Genomic DNA, 14700 nt, shown 5'->3' on the forward strand with positions numbered 1-14700 from the left:
AACAACAGATTTTAACTACAGACATGAACTCACATAGATTACATTGGTTTGAATAGTGCAGGAAGTTCAACATTTTAACTGAAACAGCACTGAAGTAGATATCAAAGATTGTTTCCATTCTATTACTAAGAAGCGTAAGTAACATGAGCCAAGTACCTGCTTTCTTTGAGTTGCAAGGTTTTAATCAATATATTGAGGGGGTAAGTTTAGATCACCTATAAATTCTTGTTTAGTACCAAATATTTTTGCACAAAGAATTCATTAGCAAAAAGATAGGAGCTGAGCTGAAACTTATTAAAATAACATTACCAAGTATAATCGAGTAAGATGTGTATGTACAAAGCAGTGAGACATGAATATCTGTGGATACTATGTATCTGAGTCAAGTGACAAGTGTGTACACATGCCAGGATCCGTAAGAAGGGAAAATACAGGCTCAGCACCAAAATGTTATCTTTCTGGAAATGCAATACAATTTTGTAATAATCTCTCATTCATGAAAGAATGTTAAATAGATGAAATCACCCGATATAAAGAATGAAAAGATCAGACTTGCATTAGATGGATGCCATGCTGTCAATAGCTTCATTAAATGATGTGCAAAGAATCTTTGGGCCATATATTTTTCCTGTTTTTAAACCTCACTTCATAGTTTTCCTTCTGACTCTGAGTTGTTTTACTCCTTAAATAAAGTCTCTTCTGGGCAAATGTATTTCTTGGTTATCAAATGAAACCTTGACCCATAGAAAGATATTTAAATAATTTCTTAACAAGGTATACCTTATTCTACTTGGACATTTAAGACAGATCAATAAATGCAATTTTGGTTACTATTCAACATTAATATAATACTCATGCTATTATACAAACAAGGAGTACTGACAAAAAGTGATGCTGATGACGGAGAAACAATCTGTGACTTAGATTCCATGAGCGCCATTTTTGTTGGGGAAAAAAAAAAAAAACAAAAAAAAAAACACTGACCACTTTGATAAAATTTAACTTATACCTAAAGTTTTAAGTTAGTTTCTTAATCACCCTGTCTTTACATGTTTGTGCATGGAAAATAACACCTCGCTTTGTCTCTCATAACTCCCACTTGCCCACCTAATATTGAGGAATTCCTTTTGTTGACGCTACATCTTAGTGTGACTTAATAAATGGTCATGTAATTGAAGTATTATACTGAGTAATACTGTTTTTTGTGAGTTTGTCTAAATGAAGATGGCCTAGGATTGAAGAACATTTCTTCTCTGTTTGTATTTGTTCATCAGCTAAAATGGGAACCATCCAAAAGCCATAAGAAACCCACTAGAACCTACACTAATGCCCTATAATTCATATGGTTCTTTTGCTGCTTTGCGGAGTAATTTAACTTATCATTTGAGTTTTCTGAATTTTCTTATTAAAATCTACTCCACTCATAAGTGCACATTTTTATCCTCTCCCACTGTATAACTTTTAGCCCAAACTCAGTTGTGGCTTGTTAATCATTATGTATAAAAGTTTTATTTGAAGACAAACAATTCTAAGAGTCTGGCTCGCTATTATACAGCATTCTAACTAAGAGAAACTTTTTTTAGAGGGAAATTTTCAAAGGTACTAGAATTTCCCCCATTTTGCTAGATGACATCCAACGATAATGGCCTTAACATGATGGGAAATTAATTGAGAAAGCATTTCCACCCTGCCATAATTTTATCATCCGTTCTATTGCTGCTATTAGCAAGAATCCATAACCCCATGGGTGTTTCAAGTGAATCTCTTTCAGCAGAGCTAACAGTCTGGAGGTCATACTGTTAGCTACTCCCATCAGCCGGGTGTCAAGCCATTGTCAAAAAGAAATTACCGGTGTATTCATTTTTTTAGCTTCTAGCCTTGCACTGTGGTATGTGAGATGATTTGTAGATAGCCATTGGGGAAAAAAAGAGCACTGGTAGTCACCGAAGGCTTCCTTCACGTCAGCACTTAGTTGAATCATTACAAATCAACTTGGATGTGTGAGGCGCAGCCTGCCGTTGGACTCACTGTTCAGACAAGGTTAGAAAATCGAGGATTCTAATCCCTTTTGGACATAATTTCCTCCTAAATGAACGACACCACAGAGAAGATCTGTGCCACTGTGAAATGAAACAGGATTGTTAAGAATCAGGAGAGGGTTCCCGCATCCTATCAAAAACACAATTGCAGTGTTAGACAAAGAGGAGTAAAGGAAGCTTGCTCTATCCATGGGTCATGTCCCTGCTTTCGTCTGACTCTGTACAGAGGGCAGTGGCTTCCGTAAGTGCGATCTCGATACGCTAAGTGTAATTTACAACACACCCACGACATAAATAAAATTCAAAGGGGAAAGATCATTGTATAAAATCTGTTGTCTCTATTCTGCTCTTTTCCTTCCTCTGGTATAGAACAAGCAAACACTTACTCTCCAATATATTCTTACTATGGCTGTGTCCACAAAGAAGCACCGCAGGCCACAGGGGGTTTTCGATATCGTTGTGTAAAATACGACAGAGTTACATGCTCCCGAGCTTGGAGTCGGTGTAAATTACCTATAGACTATAGCTGCTGTCTTCCTAGTATTTTTTTCAATGAGACAGCACAGGAAAGGCCGCTGTCTATCTTGTCTGCACTGGTATTTAAGTAAATGAAAACAATACGTGAAATATGACATATGATAATGGCACGTAAAAGGATTTTAGGAAAATCCTAAATCAATTGTACTTGGAAAAATAAAGCACTGCTCTGACAAGCACGGGTGTACCAGTGTACAGCTACACTTCCCCAAATCTTTCACACATATCTTAATGGCCTTCACAAGTTTATCGTCAACCGACTGGGCTAAGACTGCAGCCTCGTCCTTTCGAGTGGACTTTCTGAATCAATAGCAAAGTTGAATTCTTCAAAGCATGACAGATAGCCTAACATTTTTCTTATAAAGGCAAGGGTGGGAAATAAAAATAACCAAAGTCAATAATAAGGAATCCACAGTATTACAGATATTACTTATTCCAGCTAAGAATTGAAGGCAATGATGTCCATTTTGAGAAAATACTCTCTAGGATTCAAAAATAAATGTAAAGAACTACATTTATACACACTGAAAAGAGTTTCCTAGGAAAGGGTCACTGTGGGATGCCTGGGTGGCTCAGATGGTTAAGCGACTGCCTTCAGCTCGGGTCACGGTCCTGGAGGCCCAGGGTCGAGTCTCGCATCAGGCTCCCTGCTCAGCGGCGAGTCTCCTTCTCCCTCTGACCCTCCCCCTCTCATGCTCTCTCTCATTTCCTCTCAAATAAATAAATAAAACCTTTTTAAAAAAGGGTCATTTTTTATTCTCGTAGCACTGATAATTGTCTCTTAACTCATCTGTATCTGTCACTCATGAATCATCAGAAGTCATTTCGAACAAACTCATATTTCTCTCAGTCTTTCCTTCATGTCTATTGATCTCTACGTTTTCTGTCAAATATAAAATACGTGATCAGAGAAGGGAATTTGAAAACAAAGATTGCGTACACATCAATACTCAGAATGTGTTGCATGCTGAACATAAAAGCAAAGTAAAATATGCTTCTCGACTTTTTTACAGTACAGTCTATGCTTTAAACTTCAAATGTATCTCCTATGTGATAAAATGATTATTGATTTAATGATGCCAGCTTATCATTAGAAAATTGTTGCTTCCAGGGCACGGGGTGGCTCAGTGGGTTAAAACCTCTGCCTTCGGCTCAGGTCATGATCCCAGGGTCCTGGGATCGAGCCCCACATCCGGCTCTCTGCTCAGCGGGGAGCCTGCTTCCTCCTCTCTCTCTCTGCCTGCCTCTCAGCCTACTAGTGATCTCTGTCTGTCAAATAAATAAATAAAATCTTTAAAAGAAAAAAAAAGAAAAGAAAATTGTTGCTTCCACCAAGGTAAGTGAAAAGAAAATTCTAAAGAAAATACCTTTTTAAAAATGTTTTAAGTGACTAAAATATTTTAATTACTTTCTGATTTATTTTGAAATTACTGACAACTAAAATAGTATCTAAATTGTTAAATATTTGCAATTATTGATAAGAAATTTTCTGTCTGCATTTTAATCATAATGATTCCAGGACTCAGTGTGTAAAAAGTGAATGAATCATTTGTCCAGGAAACAATACAATGATGAAAACCTTTATTGGACAGAGCATTGGGCTATATTGCATTGCTGGACCATAATCTGGACCATAATATTAAGCTTAAATGTAGGAAGAGCAAATAATGTCCAATATAGATTTCAAATAATTTATAATAATTTATAAGGAAGGATGTTCCAAAGTTATACAAGAAACATATTCTTTTTTTGTTTTAATGAGAAACTCAGGAAATATTTAATTTAGGATAAATAAATATCAACATTAAGGAGTGGCTGGGTGGCTTAATCTTTAAACCTCTGCCTTAGGCTCAGGTCATGATCTTGGAGTCCTGGGACGGAGCCCCGCATCAGGCTCCCTGCTCAGCAGAGAGCCTGCTCCTCCCTCAGCCCATCATCCTCCTTGTGCTCTCTCTTGCTTGTTCTCTCTCTATCTCAAATAAATAAATAAAATATTTAATAAATATAATCTGTAATAAATAAATATCTACATTAATTTTTGGTGATCTGAAGTGCTTACATTCACCAAACATAATCGTGAAAATTTAGGTTTAGAGACCAACAAATTCCAGCTCACTTATTAAATTCTAACTAGAAAAATGTGGCTCTGTTATATATATTTTTTTGGTAATCATTTAATTTTTGTCATAATTATCCTCTGAGACATTTCTTTTCATGTGACCCTCAAAAGTCTTAGAAAATACTGAGTCCAAGATAATAGGAATAGACTATATTATTTTCTGTGCATTTATAACTCTATACACATGAAAATTCTTATGGATCTAAAAAAGCATAAACTCTTAGCTTTGAATTGGAATTTATTTTTTGCTCTGACATTTAGTAAAGTTAAGCACTATTTAAAGAAGAAGAATTATATCTTTTAATTTATCTCTCTAAGATCAATTAATTTTCTTTTTTTTCCTTTCCTTTTACTTTTTAAGTAACCGTTACACCCAGCGTGAGGCCTAAACTCATGGCCCGGAGATCAAGAGTCGCACACTCCAGGGACTGAGCCATCCAGGTGCCCCAGATCAATTAATTTTCTTAAACTAGAATAAAAATCGACATATGACTAAGGACACAACATTTTTCAGCATTTATTATACATTTTTATACATGCATTAACCTGGTCAATTGTGTCATACTTAACTAAATGCAATTACATTTATTTTCCTAAGCTGCAAAAATTCAGTAAATAAGAAAAATACAACTTTGACTCAATGCAAGAGATCTTTTAGGAGTAAACTGTGCTCAAGAATAACGTTCCCATATTGTTTTCTGCAACGATTTCTTTACATAGAAGCTGAACTTTTGCTGGGAATTGCACATTATAAAATGCCTGTTTAAAAAAATATTTGCATCATATTTATTAGGTTTTTCATTTGTTCCTTTCTAACTGTGTTTTGCTCTGTCAACTGTTTGTTAGAAGATTTCCCTCGAGAGAAAATTGAGCTTCATATCCGTGCTCCTAGATCACAGTGTGAATACTAACTTGCTTCACTCCACTTGGCAAGTAGGAATATCCGTGAATAACACTGAAATATAATTGGCTTCAGCTCCTGGTGTTGTCCCCTGAAATTGCTTCATTCTTATATCACCTCACCTAAGCAGCAAAGACATATTTTAAATTCAGACAGCCTTAAATCGCTGTATTGCAGCCTTTTTTTATAAGCCTCAAGAGTTACTAAGGGGACAAAAACTGCTTGTTTTTCAGAATATTCTATATATTTTGGGCATATGTGTATATGTGAAGGTGGTTACAGGAATTACAAAACACTGACAGTACTAACTACACGTGGCCCATGAATATTAGCCACTGGGTTTTGTCTTTATGTCCTGTTTCTAGCCAAATTGCATGAGACTGCTGCATTCCTGATTAAAAGACAAACTGTCCTTTCTTCCCTATTAATTGAAGCACCACTTACGGCTTATATTGTTAATACACTAAACATGTGTTCAAATACGGTCCTTGGCCACATTTCACAGCCAGTGGTTTCAAAACGCAGAGATACACGCCCCCCCTGATGAGCCAGTTTCCCACGGTAGCGAGGGGGAAGGGTGGGGGGAAGCAGCAGGGGTGATTTTTCAGCTCATTGGGTGCGTATTCGTCTTAATGGGGCAGCAAAGTTTAAAACTATGCTGCATTCCCCTCATTTAATCCGCCGGGGAGCATGCACAGCCACCGCGTGGAGGCAGAAAGGATGTCCACGCTTGTCCACCTGCTGCGCAAGCAGGTGTCGTCTTCCCTGCAGGAGGAGTCGCCTTCCCTGCAGGAGGAGTCGCATTCTGCCTCGGGACCCCCTCCCTCGCCGTCCGGAGCCGGTGTGGGCAGAGCATCACCCCGGATAAAACACGAATTGAATTGCTTTCAGCCGCGCTTTCAGAGACTGGGGGTGGGAGGGAAAGAAAGATGACCCAAGTCTCGTCTCTCCAAGCAAAGTGTTTTTATTCAGCCTCAGCCCACACACTCATGAACACCCGCTTTTACGTAAAATACTCTCCTGGATGCTGCAGAGTGAAGAGTATCAAAATTCAGAAAAGCATTTAAGACATTTAAGAGAAGACATAATAGTTCTCTTGTACCCTACCTGAACAGACTCCCGAAGACTTTATTTTTATTTTTTTTAAAGATTTTATTTATTTATTTATTTGAGAGAGACACAGCGAGAGAGGCGAACACAAGCAGGGGGAGCGGGAGCAGGGAGTCGGTGGGCTCCATCCCAGCACCCTGGGACCAGGACTCCCAGCCGAAGGCAGACGCCCAACAACCGACCAGCCCGGCGCCCCTCTTGAAGACTTTAAACAAAGATTAAACTTTTCAATATATTCTTCTCAATCTAACTTACCTCGTTATTGAAAATGCGTCTTCCTATACTTGTTTTTATGCTCAGGTAAAAATAATCTATTCATTTTACCACAGAGAGTGTAGAGCTTATTAGCTGTCCTCTCCAAATCCACATCTGACTATTAACTTGCAGTTAATGTCGGATTAAAACGAAGGATTGCAATTCTTTCCACCTAGTGCCGGGTAATGAGGGAATACCCCCACTTTAATTTTGGATAAAAAGGAAAACAGAGGAAAGGAAGATAACAAACTTTGGTGGACTGTGTTCCCTTCATACAAGTTTTGACATTTCCTTCACTTTATTTTATGTAGTTACTTGTTTTAAATTACTGCAAAGTTAGAAATAGGGTAAAGTCAGTGACACAAATATGTGTTTAAATTATATAAAGTACATCGTTGTAGTACAAATAAATTATTTTCATTTGTGTCATTTGGCATGAAGATAATATCACAGGAAACTCAAGAAAAGTGTAAAAATGCATATGTCTTCACATGAGGCCGAAAATTTATCAATGGAGATGTTGTCCCTGAGGACTTGAAAAGTTAAGACTGTTTTGCAAAAACTTCAAAACTCAGAGGTATATGGTAACACAAAATAGTTCATTAAAAAGAAACGGCCAGGGGGCACCTGGGTGGCTCAGTGGGTTAGGCCTCTGCCTTCAGCTCAGGTCATGATCTCAGGGTCCTGGGATGAAGTCCCGCATCGAGCTCTCTGCTCGGCAGGGAGCCTGCTTCCACTTCTCTCTCTGCCTGCCTCTCTGCCTACTTGTGATCTCTCTCTGTCAAATAAAATAAAATCTAAAAAAAAAAAAGAAAAAGAAAAAAAGAAACGGCCAATCTATTAAAAACAACAACAACAACTTTGGAAGTAAAATATGCTGTCTCCATGTCACCTGTGTCCCATCAGAGAGTGACTTTGGGGTGAGGTCAGTACCACTTTTCCTCATATTCCTATTCTTGGTACATAGTAGGTGCTGGTTAATAAATACAGAAACACAAAAACAGGAAAAGTTAATAAGAAATTAATGCCTACTAAATATTAGCATGCTTATAATTTTAAATTAAGTATTGGCCAATGATGTAAATTTATCAGAATTTTATAAGCTTGTAATGACTTAAATATGTTATTTGGTTAAATTTAAGCTCCGTAGCTGTACATGTTCTGGAAATGACTTGAGGCTAAGAAAACATAGTTTGAAATGTGCATCTTGAAACCACTTTGTCCGGATAAAATATTTGTCTTAAGATCATACATTCCTCGTGGGCAGTGCATACATTAGAATGTGTAATGTGTACATTTCATTTGGTAAAGTTCATTTCTTTATATTTGTATTATTTGTTTATGCCCATATATGGAAATAGGTCCTAGAATTCAAATGTGGTACGGCAGTGTGGTACGGTCAGCACCCAGAACAGACTCCAGCCCCTCATTCCTTGTGTTTATTTTCTTTCTTTTATCATCCCATGGCATAAAAGCCTCAGTTACTCAGATTTGCGTTTGATAGTCTGATTAAATCAGTTGAAACCCAGATTTGAATGAATTTGTCCCAAAAGAAGACTGTAAAAGATCTCCAGTTGAAAGATTTAAGAAAGGAGGCTTTTCCCTGGCATGACTCCAGGTGTGTTTCTCTATCCATAAGGTAAGGCTGAGATAGGCAGCAAGTCCCCCTGAGAATAAAATACACAGAAGAAGCAGAGTTTACCACACCCCTGAACTCTTCCCCACTTTTTAAAGTGATTATGCATTTAAAGGAACTTAGTAAAAATCCTCCACTTTTAAAGAAAAGAGAATCCTTTGCAGAGCAATAGGTTAGCTGCTGATGGTGAGAAGAATGGGGGTGGCTTCAGCATCTACATAATGTGCACACAGCTTAATGTTCAGAATTTCTATCACGTTAGACAAATAAAATAAAATAAAATAATAGTGTGATAAACTGACAAAAGTCCATCACATATCAACCCTTTTTGAAACACACTTTTTGGTAACCCTCAGAGTACGAACAAAGTCTCTGCCAAATTCTGGGGTTTTGAGTGGAGGGGTCCTTTTTTATTCACACCCTTATGCTACCAGTGTAAATTAAAGGCACATTAATTCAGTACAGTACTGGAATTCTTGATGATAGTCTTAAAAAGTGCTTTTTGAATTTATGCGATATTACGTTTATTGCCTCTGTGATTCACTGGTGTAAAAGCTAATGTTTGAAGGGCAAGTCACTCTGTTTTCTCCAAAAGCCTGATAATGATAACTGCTTGATAATTAAATGAGTTAATGCATGTGAAACACCTAGAACAATGATCGGCATATAGAGAGACTCTATGTAAATATTATTTGTTATTATTATCCAAACAAAGGTATTCATCTCTGTCATTTCATTCTTTTTTATCCTAGGACTCTAGCTAACAACCTGGCATGGATGAAGAAAAATCCTGTTTTTCTTACCATAGCTTATGCTCATCTCCTGTCTTCTCTCTAACACAAACTTTATTCACTTTATGCCTTTAAAATTAGCCACCACACTCCACCGAGGAATCCGTGTTGCGTCAGGCTTCCAAGCCTGTGATACTAAGGACATCCTGCATCGTGCTGTCAACACTTTTAAAACTGAGAATGGCTCTCTATTTTCGACAGAGCCAGTCACACGCTTTTCTCTGGCTTTTAAATTCATTCTATTTTGATCCTATACCTGTCAAGCCTGAGCTCTTACTACTCCTACTTTTCATATGCAAGTAACAGGGGACCCTACTCAACCTAGCTTAAAAATATTAAATGTATAAACTTACAACAGCGTATAAGCAGGGCTGGGCTCAGAGAGTTGATGTGGTGGCTCACAATGCGATAAACGACTCAAGTTCTTCCTCTTCTTCTTAATGCTGGACTTACCTTAACACTAGTTGCTCCCAAGTGAGTAGAATGGCCTCACACTTCCATGATCGTATCTTTCCCCAAAGTGGACAACATCCTTGCTTTTCCCCTCACTGGTAAAGCAAGAGAATTGGAATTACTATAACTTGCTTACATTATCAGCTAGGGTAGAGTTGATATTGCCAATTTAACCACAGAATCTAGTAAAGGTGCTAAATTTAGTTGAAACTCACTAAATTCATACTGACTGACCAATGTTTAAAAATTCATTTGTATAAGTTCTAGCAGTTTTGGAGTGGAGTCTTTTGGGTTTTCCACATATAATATCATATCATCTGCGAAGAGTGATAATTTGACTTCTTCTTTGCCGATTTAGATGCCTTTAATTTCCTTTTGTTGTCTGATTGCTGAGGCTAGGACTTCTAGTACTATGTTGAATAGCAGTGGTGATAATGGACATCCCTGCCGTGTTCCTGACCTTAGCGGAAAAGCTTTCAGTTTTTCTCCATTGAGAATGATATTTGCGGTGGGTTTTTCATAGATGGCTTTGATGATATTGAGGTATGTGCCCTCTATCCCTGCACTTTGAAGAGTTTTGATCAGGAAGGGATGCTGTACTTTGTCAAATGCTTTTTCAGCATCTATTGAGAGTATCATATGGTTCTTGTTCTTTCTTTTATTAATGTGTTGTATCACATTGACTGATTTGCGGATGTTGAACCAACCTTGCAGCCCTGGAATAAATCCCACTTGGTCGTGGTGAATAATCCTTTTAATGTACTGTTGAATCCTATTGGCTAGTATTTTGTTGAGTATTTTCGCATCTGTGTTCATCAAGGATATTGGTCTATAGCTCTCTTTTTTGATGGGATCCTTGTCTGGTTTTGGGATCAAGGTAATGCTGGCCTCATAAAATGAGTTTGGAAGTTTTCCTTCCATTTCTATTTTTTGGAACCAGCAATTGCACTATTGGGTATTTACCCTAAAGATACAAATGTAGTGATCCAAAGGGGCACATGCACCCGAATGTTTATAGCAGCAATGTCCACAATAGCCAAACTATGGAAAGAACCTAGATGTCCATCAACAGATGAATGGATCAAGAAGATGTGGTATATAAACACAATGGAATACTATGCAGCCATCAAAAGAAATGAAATCTTGCCATTTGCGACAACATGGATGGAACTAGAGCGTATCATGCTTAGCGAAATAAGTCAAGCAGAGAAAGACAACTATCATATGATCTCCCTGATATGAGGAAGTGGTGATGCAACATGGGGGCTTAAGTGGGTAGGAGAAGAATCAATGAAACAAGATGGGATTGGGAGGGAGACAAACCATAAGTGACTCTTAATCTCACAAAACAAACTGAGGGTTGCTGGGGGGAGGGGGTTTGGGAGAAGGGGGTGGGATTATGGACATTGGGGAGGGTATGTGCTTTGGTGAGTGCTGTGAAGTGTGTAAACCTGGTGATTCACAGACCTGTACCCCTGGGGATAAAAATATATGTTTATAAAAAATAAAAAATTAAAAAAAAATTCATTTGTAATTGCAAATTTATAATGTGGAAAAGAACCAGAAAGAGTTATTGAGTCCTGGGATTGGTAAAGTGTGATTGGGGTGTTAGCATGTTATATGAGATATCAGAAGATGATTATTCTGGGAGAGAGAGAGATGTGGAATTTAGTCCAAGATCTAGCATTCACTAGCAGTAGGAACTTCAGAAAGTCATTTGCCTTCAATAACCCCCAGTTTTTCCAGTTGTAAAAGGAGATTGAAAACAGAACATATTTAATAAGATAGTTTCCATATTAAATAAGAAATGACGTGCTTCATACAGTGTGTGGTACATACTAAGCTCACGATTTGCCATAATAAATAAATTGTAGTCAATAAGACAAATGTTATAGAAATAATTAAATGACAAAAATATTACTTAGCTGATTCAAGTATTATAAAAATAATCAATTAACAAGGGATTTTCTGGTGAAGAACGTTGAGAAACTTGGTATACTATGTATAAGGGAATGATTTGTAACGGGATAACTGCAATTGTTTAAAAATTGGTGATTCTAATAATGAAAATGTATGCAATCATAGGAATTTCAGAGTTTATCATGTAATTGATTAAGCAAGGAGTTTTTTTCCCACAGGTAGTTCAAAAGAAGATGTCAGATCAGCACTGTTTAAATTATTCATAGATTCTATGTTATGGGTCTAAGTGCATTCAGTTCTAGTGTAACCACTTAGACGACTGTTATTCATGGATCTACATTTCAGACTTGGTCAAACTGAAGCACGGATCAAAAAAGAATGACCCCATTCTTCCTGGCTTCATGGCTTCCCAGCAATCCGCACATAGAGTGCATTTCTTGAAACTGTGATTCTGTTCTTCCTTAAACCATTTCTTCTGCCCTTCCCGCTTGAACTCACCCTCTTCAAATTTCCACTCAAAAGCTCCTTGGGAATCCTGCCACGATCCTGTCTTTATAAATCTCCAGCCCATCCGTGCTTCATTCATCATCATCTCGGAGCTGGCGAACACATTGTGGATGGGAATCTTGTTCTCTATTTTTGTACATTTGTTAGAGCTCATAGATGATACCATTCAAGCAGATTGATTCAAGGTCTGCAGATATTATACCTTTAAAGGCATTGAAGAGGTAGGACATTACCATCGCTTAACAGACCTTTACTTTTGTGTCTAGTTTGATGTCTGTCTTTTTAAAACCACTGCTCCAAAAAGGGAAAGCAGCCCCCCATTTTCAACTCTGTGCATGAATACAAAAGTTTTGATGGGGTGTGTGACTTTTCTGGAGCAAGCATAATGCCTATAGCTGGGGTTATTGTCCATATAGGATTTTGCTTAACTTGGAAAAGTAAATGTTAGGAATTTCATCTTCTTAGTCAAAGGTATTAAGAGAACAGAAACCAAAATGTGCCGTGTCTTTTAATACAGTCCTTGGAATGTTAGTTAATCTTTTTATACTATTGAGTTCCCTCTGTTTTTGGAAAATGAAAGAAAATGTACAGTTTTAATAAAAAATTAAAGTTGGTGGGGTCAGTAATGAGTACCTATCTTAATTTCTTTTTATTTTTTTACAGATGGAAAAACTGAAACCTCGAACTGCTTGGTCAGCATTAAAATTTAATATTATTATCACAGTGATGACTGTTACTGAGTGTACTTTGTTCTGGCAATCCAAGTAAGAAAAAGTCTTCACATCAAAGTGTTCTTAAATGATATGATTGTGAAGACAGAAGAATATAGCTAATCTATCTTCCACAGCAAATGACAATAACAAAGGATATATAAGAACTTTTAATTTTTTGAAAATTGACACAAAACAACAATGGTTAAATTGCTGATAACACTTAAGAGCATGAAAATTTAAAATAATTAAAATAGCATTTAAAGCATTGGAAAAGCTGTCTCATGTGCATTGTCTTTCAGCCTTCAGCCCTATAAGTATGTGCCTTGGGCCTGGACTTCCTTACCAATAGATGAAGGGTCCACACAACCTATGTTGGCTTATCGCCTTGTGTGGGAGTATCTTTCCTTGTTATAAACTCAGTGAGCATGTTTGGTGTCTCTGGTTAAGGTGTGTGCATCATAGGACACCTGGGCAGTCCCACTGTTGTATCAGTCTTCCCGAGGCCCTTGTACTACAGCACAGAAGGAGTACTCCTAGACTAATCCCTGAGCCTCCTACCTGGAGAGACCCATTGATCTTTGGGACTGACGGCCAATACTGAAGCTGATCTTGCTTTGTCTGTTCTCTAGGTAGTGAAACATTGTTTCATCTAGTGCTTGCTATACTGTAGCTTCCGTGATGACTCCAATGGAGAGATACAATGGGCATGGGCAGAAATGTCTACAGTCCTCCAAGACTGGTAACACACACCCAGTATTCTGCTCACATTAAGTATGATTTCAATTAAGTAAATATATTTGAAATAGAGAGAAAAATATTTAAACAAAAGTTACCATAACTAGTTTTGCTTTGTTGGGGGGGGGGGGTGGTAAGATAGTGTGCTGGCATCGTTTATGCCAATGAAAAGGCAAATCTTGTTATATCCTCTTTCTTACAGAGATTGGTGTGGGACAGAGAAAAGATGAAACTCGGAAGAGGAGGTAAATCATTTCCCAGACAATTGACAACCGGAACCGAAAGCTGCAGTCTTCTGTCTAGTCATGTACAGGGAAATTTCTGGGCACTATCATGGAGGACAAAGAGGGGGCCAGGAACTGAGAAATCGGGTAAGAGGCCAAAGCTTGAACCTTATTTTAAGATTATTTTCATTTCTACTACATGAGTATCTGCTATGTCCCCAAATGTCGGTGAAGTCTGGCCATGGTCAAATGTGCCTGAGTGGCTGTTGGTGAAATCAAGGAGAAGTGAGTAACTGTCACATGGGAACGGCAGAGGAGAAAGGGATGAATCGCCTCCAAGGTAAAATACCAGGGAATTTGCAGATTAGCACAAGATAGCCTGGAAGGGGCGGGGGGTGGGGGAGAGAAAAAAAAAAACCTGGAATGAAAAAAAGTCTGACACTTTAGGGCTGTTTCCTATTTTTAACATAGTTTTTTTTCACTTTTATTTTTTTCTTTTCTGTTTTAATCCACGCACTGACGTGCACTTGGGTAGCGTCTGTGGATCGGCCCCGGCTGCTGCCTCCTCCACCACCTTCTTTCAGCTTCGTTTTCCATTGATCATCCATCTTCTTGGTGCTGTAGTATTTAAGGCACACATCGGACCATATCATTTTACTTCTGAAAACTTCCATACACGTCTTTCAAAGTATTTTTCTGTGCAGAAACTATGATGCCACTATCACACCCGCAAAATCAATGATATTTTGTTAATACCATG

The sequence above is a fragment of the Mustela nivalis genome, assembly GCF_964662115.1.
Source record: "Mustela nivalis genome assembly, chromosome: 11".
NCBI classification, from domain to species: domain Eukaryota; kingdom Metazoa; phylum Chordata; class Mammalia; order Carnivora; family Mustelidae; genus Mustela; species Mustela nivalis.